Raw genomic sequence first — 10047 nt, 5'->3', positions numbered from 1 at the left:
CACTGCCCACTGTCCATGGTGCAAGTGTCTGTCTTGAGTGCAAAATATTATAACATCTTTATATGACATCAAAATAATGTAAGAGAAACCCCTATATTCAAATATTAATTAATAAACCTCGGAAAACCAATGACTTGACTTGGCTCCATGGTAACAGAAACCTTAAGGTGATTTAGTCTCATACTGTCCCAGATGCCTCTTTGTGCCTATGGTGGCATTCATTTTGACAAAGATATTGATGGATATTCACTGCTCAACAATGCTGGAGTGGGAATCTACCTGTAATTGGATTATTGATTGCCTGTCTTGTGGAGTTGGTAGACAAATACATCAGTGTGATCGGTAAACATTGTCTACAGCGGCTGTGTTCAGCCAAGGCAATGTACTGGACTAATCTAAATGTATGGTAAGCAGACACACTCAAAGCCCTCCTGCCAAATGTAGGGGAGAACAGAACAGCAATGTTCTACACATACAAATATAAAACAAGCAGATCATTTCAGAGCATTGAAAACAAGTTAAATTTAATTATTTTACGTCAATGCTTCTGTTGTGTCAACCACATTTAAATTTTCCGCTCTGGGTGCAAACATTAAATGTTGACACTTCAAAAACTTGCAATCTAATTTGTTAGTTCAAGAAAATCTAATGTTGAAATTTGTTCATTTCACAGGCACTGAGGCACATGACCCGCATGCTGCATATGTCTGACAGTGTTGATTTTATTTTTTCTTTCCACTTCCCGGGTTCTGACGAGGTTATAAATCTCAGCCCATTTAATAAACCATTTGTTGGAATAATCTGTTTTGCATAGTCCAGCAGGTTTGCTGAGGAACATTTCTCCTCCTGCGTCCTTGTGTCATTTCACGACTGCGCATGGCCCTACATCAGCATATACTATTTATATTTACTGCACTGTGGACACAACTCCATGCAGTCCTGCCTCGGCCCAGGGGGGCTTGTGGAATGGAATATTTTACTCTGTGATTGACAGCAGTTGCTTCTATAGCAACAACATGCAAACTCCACTTGGGTGTGGAGAACGTCAAGTACCTATGTTTTTCTCCATAACCCATCCAAGACATCCTGCAGTTTTTCTGTTTTGTGGACTTCTCTATACGGATCAAGAGCTATTCAGACTCCCCCACCCCCACCCCCACAACATTTAGAAACATGGACATGGCACATCTTGCGTCCTCCTCAAGATGTGCATAGGCCACATCTGTACCAGGTATGATGGCGCTTCCAGTCTTGCACCAATGTTGCATCCCTCCACTCTTCCTACCTGCACAATCAAAGCATTCCCCTCAAGACTCAGGCTCTGTCAGTTTTATAGTCTTGGCTTGAACACCGCCTGCTATTGAAAGACAGTTTATGACCTCCATGTAATCAGCAGTAAATGCTGCCACCATCTGTCTCCTTTTACTCAATTATCTGACCCAATGACTTTTACTGACAAACACTGTCCCGGTAAAAACAGGAAGGCTCACGGATGATCCTCCAGCTATGATTCTGACACATCAATACATCATCTTCTCTCTACCCATACAAGCGTTTTGGTTGCTCCTAATTCCAACAGTGCTTCAGAAGAAAGCACTATCCTTGCGCCACAAACAGAAAATTATCTAAATTTAAATCCTCATAGATCGTTTGTAATTATGGTTGTAGACATGCTATCAATTTGAGACACATTGGTCACATGCAAAGTGTCTGACATTACAAAGCGTGTGCTCTATAAATGTTCATAAGGTTTCGAATCCTGTGATCGTGTTACCAATGGATAATTCTCAAATATTAAGGTATTTTACAGATCAGTTCATTAGATATTGTTTTTTTTTAAAATCAAGAATACACTATGCAGTACCTTCAGTAGGTTAGGCGCTTCATTATTTGCTCCACTCTATCTCCCCCTTGTGGTGGTTTTACTCTTAAACAAGGAGGCTTCCAACAGCACATTTAACCAGCATTTACAAAACCGAGTCAAGGCACCAGCGACCCGCGAGTTCGGGTAAGCTTACTAGAAAATATCACGGGTTCGGGCGGGCGGGTCAGAAAGTGACAAAGCGGTAATCCGAGTGTTATAAATAACTTAACAGAAACATCACTAGTCCACCTTCTCGGTCTCCCAAACACACACGCGCGCACACGCACGCAGCTTTTTCCTCAATTTGCGATGGTGGTGTTGGTCAGTGCTTCAGTGTTGAGGCTTCACCTACGAGCCTTTTCCCCTATGTGGTATCCATAGGTTTTGTTTACACCAAAACTCTTTTATACTGATCAGAAAGAAATGGCTTTTGTGTGTGTGTGTGTGAGAGAGAGAGAGAGAGAGAGAGAGAGAGAGAGAGAGAGAGAGAGAGAGAGAGAGAGAGAGACAGACAGACAGAGAGAGAGAGAGAGAGAGAGAGAGAGAGAGAGAGAGAGAGAGAGAGAGAGAGAGAGAGAGGAGAGAGAGAGAGAGAGAGAGAGAGCGAGCGAAAGAGAGAGTTAATGTCTTCAGTGAAGGGTAACTGGTCTTACTGCTATTCAACAATAAAGAACACCGTTTGGGATAATTAGTCTGTTTATATAGTAGCCTAGACCCAGGCTAAGAATCAATAGGCTATGCCTTGTGGCTTCTCTGGCACGGAAAGCCTGGTGGGGCACAATAGACACTGTATGGGCAGCATCCGATTCATCAGTGAAACTACACACAAACCTACTTGCTAAATGAAACTACACACAAACCTACTTGCTCAGTGAATCCAAACACAAATGTACCTCATCAGTGAATGAAATCACAAACCCACACATTAACGTAACGCGGCGCGCGAGTTGGAGACAGGAATATGAAGGAAGTGAAGACAGGAATACAGGTGACATCATCAATTACGGCATCTGATCTCATACAACTGATGGATGGAAGATTTTTTTTATTTTTTTGTGCCGGTGCTCAACGCCGCCTGATGACGTTTAAGATGCTATGTGACGGTGCTGAGACCCGGACACCCCCAGCCCAATTTAATCCCTGTCAAGCAGTATACGATCATTGTGGTCTGCAACTGTAATAATACATCCAAATTAACATTTCAGAGCAGGGAAACCCATTTCTTTCCGGGCTTTAACCTAGAACTGTAGCGGAATCAATGGCCATAATTCACCATAATCGGTTCTGGTCGCTTTAAGAAAGTGTTTCCGGGTTGACAGGGTGAGCTACGACGATGATTGGTTGGAGCAGCGCCATGTTGCTCGGGCTGTTGGTGAGCCACTGGTTCAGATATGTGGACGACACATGGGTCAAAATCCAAACACAAGAGGTGCAAGCGTTTACCAAACACATCAACTCAGTGGACAAGAACATTAAGTTCACAAGGGAAGACGTAAAGAACAACAGTTTGCCCTTCTTGGACTGTGATGTCCACATTGGGGAAGACAGGAGCCTCCACATTGGGGTTTACAGGAAACCTACACACACAGACCAATATCTACTTTTCGACTCACACCACCCTCTGGAACACAAACTGGGCGTCATCAGAACTCTGCAACACAGGGCTGACAATGTGCCCAGCAGCACTCAGGCCCAAAGAGAAGAACACAAACATCTGAGGGGAGCTTTAAAAACCTGCGGCTACCCCAGTTGGACCTTTGTAAAAACGGCAACACGTTCCAAAAAGACCAACCGGGTGAGCGATGAGGAGAAAAGGAACAGAAGGAATAACATAGTCATCCCGTATGTTTCTGGGGTCTCCGAGAAACTTAGGAGAATTTTTAACAAACACCACATCTCGGTATACTTCAAACCCAGCAACACACTCCGACAAAGACTGGTTCATCCCAAAGACCGTGTACCACACACCTGGAAAAGCAATCTGGTGTATGCTGTACAATGCAATGAGGATTGCATTGACCTATACATAGGAGAAACCAAACAACCACTACACAAACGGACGGCCCAACACAGAAGGCCAAACTCCTCAGGACAAGACTCAGCAGTCTATCTACACCTTAAGGAGAAGACACACTCCTTCGAGGACAGCAACGTACACATTTTGGACAGAGAAGATAGATGGTTTGAAAGAGGGGTGAAGGAAGCCATCTATGCAAAACTGGAAAACCATCCTTCAACAGAGGAGGAGGTCTGCAACACCACCTATCTCCCACTTACAATGCCGTCCTTTCATCTCTACCCAGGAGACTCAAAAAGCCTAGCCTCCAAGAACAACAGTCGATCACTAACGGCTCCAACTACTCATGACCACTGAACGGAGCACTAACGAAGTCGAAACTAACACCCCCAACGACCGTCGCTGCTAAACATCGGATCACAAAGAGCCATTGACATCTATAGCTCTGATAACGACTCCAAAGAGGATAAATATCTGAGTTTCATCACCAGCCAGTCAGACTAGCTTGGTCTAGTCAGAAAGGCACAAACTGATGAAGCCTCTTGGATGAGAGGCGAAACGTCCTCACGGATATATACCAAGTCCAGCTGCACTTGATTCAATTCCTTTGGATAACCATGACCTGGATGAATGAGAACATTCACAGACTTGGTGAGTGAATGAAATAAAAGACACGCGTTCGTGTAGTCAATGAGAGAAATTGTCCGTCTCTACTTTCCTGCAATTTCTACACTGGTGACCCCGACGTTTGTCTGCCGGACGTTTCCAGAGACAACTCTTTCTGAACATGACCACTAATGCAGTTTCTCTCAAGCTGCCGGAGTTCTGGGAGTTGGCAGCCTCGGCTTGGTTCGCCCAGACAGAAGCGCAAGTTCGCATTGCAGGAAATCTCCGCGGACGCCACAAAATACTATTATGTGGTGTCGGCTCTCGGCAGTTCATCAGCAACCAGAGTGGTGAGCCTCCTCAAAAATCCTCCGCAGCAGGATAAATACGAGACATTCAAGGCTCACCTGTTGAAAACTTTTGAACTTTCGGACGCTGAGCAGGCCAGCCGGCCTTTCTCTCTACAAGGTCTCTGACAGTAAGACGTCTGAACTTATGGACAGGATGCTGGACCTCCTGGGAGAGCACAAGCCTGACTTCCACTTCATCCAAATGTTTCTGCGACAGCTGCCTTCTCAGGTATAGGCTGCTTTAGCCAAAACCGCCATCACTGACTGTCGTGCTCTGGCTGAAGAGGCTAATAAATGTTTCCTGGCTGGTCAACAGCACTGCGCGGCCGCGTTTTTTCCTGCCCATTTTCATCACTGACTGGAGGCGACGTGTTTTTGACGCTGTCCATGGCCTCTCCCACCCTTGCAAAAAGCCGTCTCAAAGACTAGTGGCGGCCAAGTTCATCTGGCGCGGGCTCAAAAAAGACGTGAGAGATGGCTGACACCTGCGTGGAGTGTCAGCGCTCTGAAGTGCACCACCACAGCAGAGCCCCCCTGGCACAGTTCCCGGTGCCTGAAAGGAGGTTCGACCATGTAAGCGTGGACCTAGTGGGCCCCCTGCCCCCCTCCTACTGTTTTACTTACCTCCTCACCATGGTGGACAGGACCACTCCATGGCCCAGAAGCCGTCCCACTGTCATCGACGACGTCCACCGACATAGCCTGGGCATTCATCGGGACCTGGGTCGCTCGGTTTGGCACCCCATCTGACCTCTCCTTGGACCGGGTATTACAGTTTGCGTCTGAGCTCTGGAACACAGTAGCAGAGAGCATAGGGGTGAAGCTCCACCGCACCATCCCGTACCACCTGCAGGCCGACGGGTTGTGCGAGCGGTTTCATCACTCTATGAAGGCTGCTCTTCGGGCGGATAGCTGGGTCGACAGGCTCCCACGGGTCATGCTGGGCATCAGGACCGTCCCTAAGGAGGACCTCCAGTCTTAGTCCACTGAACTGGTTTACGGACAGCCGCTGCGGGTCCCAGGGGATTTCTTCCCCAACACCACGGCTCCCTGGTCTGCAGCCCTTCAACGAACCACGCTCCTGGATAACGCCAGAGCTTTCGCACCGGTCCCCACTTGGCAACACGGCCTCCCACAGTCTCACATCCCCGGAAGTCTGCAGTCGGCGGAATACGTTTACATCCGCCACGACACCCACCGCGGACCCCTGCAGCCTCCCTATGACGGGCCATTCCGCATCCTGGAGACCGGGAACAAGCACTTTGTCGTGGGAGTCGGCAACAAGCCAGAGCCTATTTCCGTGGATCGCTTCAAACCGGCTAACCTGGACATGGACCGACCTGTTGGACTTGCCCAGCCCCCATGGCAGGGGCGCCCTCCTACCCCCACACCGTCACAGGGTCCCTAAGGCCCCTCCTGTGGGCCCCCCGGCTTCCGCACCTGTTTGGCAAAGTCGTTGCGGCCGGGCCATCTGCCCCCCTCGTTGACTTTTTCTATTAAGGTGAATTCTGGGGGGACGTATTTAGCGGACTCTGGCCATAATTCACCATAATCGGTTCTGGTTACTTTAAAAAAGTATTTCCGGGTTGACAGGGTGAGCTACGACGATGATTGGTTGGAGCAGCGCCATGTTGCTCGGGCTGTTGGTGTGTGAATGAAACAAGACACGCATTTGTGTAGTCAATGAGAGAAGTTGTCCGTCTCTACTTTCCTGCAATTTCTAGAACCAAAATAACACCTTGTGATAATGCAAAATAGACTCACCAGTGACATTCATTATTTGAAAAGAAAAGATGCACGATGAGCTTTCATCTGGGCAAACTTGTGAATAACAGTTCTGTCGAAGTCCACCAATCCATGAGGGAATTTATTTTCAATTGATAGCATAGCAAGTGCATTTAACCTCTATTGCCCCATGGTCAAGTCAATTTTATTTGTATAGCCCAATATCACAAATTACAAAATGGCCTCAGTGGGCTTTACAGCAATACAACATCCTGTCTTTAGACGCCCATGGTGTCAAATGGTGTTGCGTGTAGCTGCGTAGCAACGCTGATACCGTGAACGACGTTTACTGAACGTCTTGATGTCATTCATTATATTATGTTATTTATTTATTTATTTTACTGGCCAACATAATCGTGGCCCACAGCTCAGTACTGAAAGTGCGTTGAACATGCGCACAGTGATTTCAACTGCTCATTTGGTTAAATGAATGCTGACGGGCCGGCCCCATGCTCACCAAACGAAGATTGCTAGGAGGAGTAGTGACCTTTACACAACAGGTACAGGAAAATATTTGCAATGTATCGGACAGTGCTGCCGTTGTCATATGTAATAAACGCGCAACAATGTGAGATACGGAAATTTTATTTTGTATTAGTCGTTACACTGAATTATTGATCATGTCGTAAAATGGCGACATCTAGTGGGGCCAGAAATAGTGCAAGCAGTGCAATAGTGCACTGCTCACTTTGCTGTAGCCTGAGCTAAATTTGGAGGTTTGCGGGTCAGGTCGGGTTCGGGTGGGTAAATCAACGCATATTTTGGCGGGTCGGTTGGGGCAGATTAGCTCTCATAATGGGTCGGGTGGGTGCAGGTATTTAAAAACCTTGACCCGTGCATCACTATAAGGCATGTTTTCAAATATTTCTTTAAAATGAAATTCATGTCTGTTGTATATAGGGCTTTTAGAAAAAAACAAAAACAGTATTGTTGTTTTTCTTGCCCTTTTGTATCTGTTTAAGTGGGAGAGTACTGCTGGCATCGTGTGTGGCTGCTGCTTCTCCCTCTCGTAGCACCCCCTTTCCATCCACCCCTGTATGTTTGTGCTATGTTTTTCTGTTGTCTTGTTTCACCCCGTTTATTGTAAAGCGACTTTGAGTGTTAGAAAAGCGCTTTATAAGACTGATTATTATTATTATTATTATTATTATTATTATTATTATTATTGTGGTTTCAGGGCCTTGAGATAAAACCGGATAAACAAATGGAAAAACAAAGGTTGGAGGTTTATTATTTATAACAAGGCCATATTTTGGCCACATGGGTAACTGTTGCATTTTAGCAGACTTGGTATCATCTGTGTGCAGTCAACATAGGATCATTTTTGAACCTTTGCCATGACAAGAGTGAAGAATCTGGGTAAATTATTAATACCAGATTAAAGGAGGCCAAATTGAAAGTCTATAATCTAAAACGTACTTGTATCTACATAAGTGGTACTGTTGAATTTTGCAGATGTCTCCTTTTAGCTCCAAGCTCATATGCTCACGTGTCATTCTGGCTGTGGAGGGCTGTCTGTAGGGAATGGGAGGTTATTGTTGCAACCATAGAGGGTTTTTCATGTCTACGGAAACCACTCACCTCCCACTGTCAAAATAATCAGTTTCTCACAATTGCAAAATGAAGTTATGACAGCCAATCAGATCTGTTTCAAGCAATTATTGGTGACTGTAACAAATAAAGCCTGTGGCAGCATCAACCAATTAACTGTAAAGTACTTCTCCCTTTCATTCTTTCCCACTTGGTCTAATGATAATTACTGTTTTGTCACATCTACGACCCTTTCCACATCCCACTACCCTCAATGCTTTGTCTTCTCGCCATATATTCTTGTATTCATGGTGTTTTTTTTTTTTGTCTTTTGACAGCCTCACCAAACTTGAAGTCAGGAACAGTGGACAATCACAGCCACGGATGCCCATTGGTCCATTTCGAACATTTTGATGCTTCTGCCAGGCATCACAGTCATCCTGCTGTTTAAAAGCCCCCTCCGCACCTTGCCCCATCTCATTCCCACCATCTTAGTCTGCGTGATCAAATTGTACACAGCATCATCAACAGCAGGTACCTGGGTCTTATGTTTGCTGCTTTTCCACAAGACTTGCTGCTCCAGTCCCATCCAGGGCCGTTATTACTGGCCCTCTGCAGCGCCAGAGGAGAGGATGATGTCAGAACCAAGGGAAAATAATCCTATTAGGGCAGAATTACTCCACACTAGCTAAGCTTTATTTACAGCACAAATAAGGAATAAATACATTTCACTTTAAGTGTCAGAGAGTAAACTGACATGTCAGCAAATAATTTAATGTAAATCACCATTAGAGGCAGTTGTAGTGTTTCACATGAGACCGGCTACCCAAGGCAAAACCACTTTAACATAATATCATCTGATGTCTGGGCTACCACATGGTCGTGGTTAGGAATTTTCTTTTTCCACATATGTTTGTTTTAGGAAGCATTTGAGGACTGGATAAGGGATGCTAATATCTTTTCCACCCAGTGGGGTCCAATCTGAATGTATTCATGGAGTGCCAATGGGGACTGGCCTCTGTCTTCTTGGATATGGGATAGGTCACTGGGCTAACCCCTGAGAGGAATACATGAGGGAACTCACGCCACCTGCCTAATCAGGGTCAAGTGTTAACAAGACATCTGCAGCCTGGTCAGCCTTGTTGCACCCATCCTTTCCTCATTTTCTCCCTCCCATGCAGGCCTTTCCCTCTTCTTGCATCATCAAGCAGGTTGGGGGTGACTTCATGAAAGCTGAATTGGCTGATTCCTCCCGGTTAGGGCGACCAAGTGGAAAAATAATGATGAGATCCGGGGGCCTTTCATTTCAGAGGGCCTTGTGGCTTCTTCAGTGTGAGCTGATGACAGCTAAATAGAATGGTTCCCCTCAGCAGAGTGTACCAGGACAGACAGGTGTCTAACCCTGACACTGGCAGCATCCCATAGATTTCCAGAGCGGAGCTGGAATAGAATTGTATGCCTGAGATTTGACAGTAGGACTGTTTGATTGCATCTCAATTTCCTCCCTTTGGATTCTAAATTAAGCCACAAAGAATTATGCCAAACTCAGAGTAGAGCCACAATGAGCATTATTATTGAATAGCTGCTCATATTCATAACCTCACGCCTATTAAATCGATTATACAAAAGCCATTTTCCCACCTAGCCACCTAAACGAATATAGTAAATGACTTTTTACATGGGAATGGTCAAATCAGAAGAAACGTGATTCACAATAAACCAGTTTCCACATTTCCCTCACATATTAGAGGAAGTCGATTGCGCTGGGAATTAACCCTCAAAGCAATTGCTCTGCAACAAATGGGTCTGTTTCCCATGCAAGCTTCTGTACTCCAAAGCAGAGATGCTCTAATTCAATTTATCCTTAATCTAAGACATAGTCTGTCAAATTCTCA

This window comes from Lampris incognitus, chromosome 16, assembly GCF_029633865.1.
Source record: "Lampris incognitus isolate fLamInc1 chromosome 16, fLamInc1.hap2, whole genome shotgun sequence".
NCBI lineage: Eukaryota > Metazoa > Chordata > Actinopteri > Lampriformes > Lampridae > Lampris > Lampris incognitus.
The sequence above is the reverse complement of the archived record's forward strand: the minus strand, read 5'-3'. Positions refer to the sequence as shown.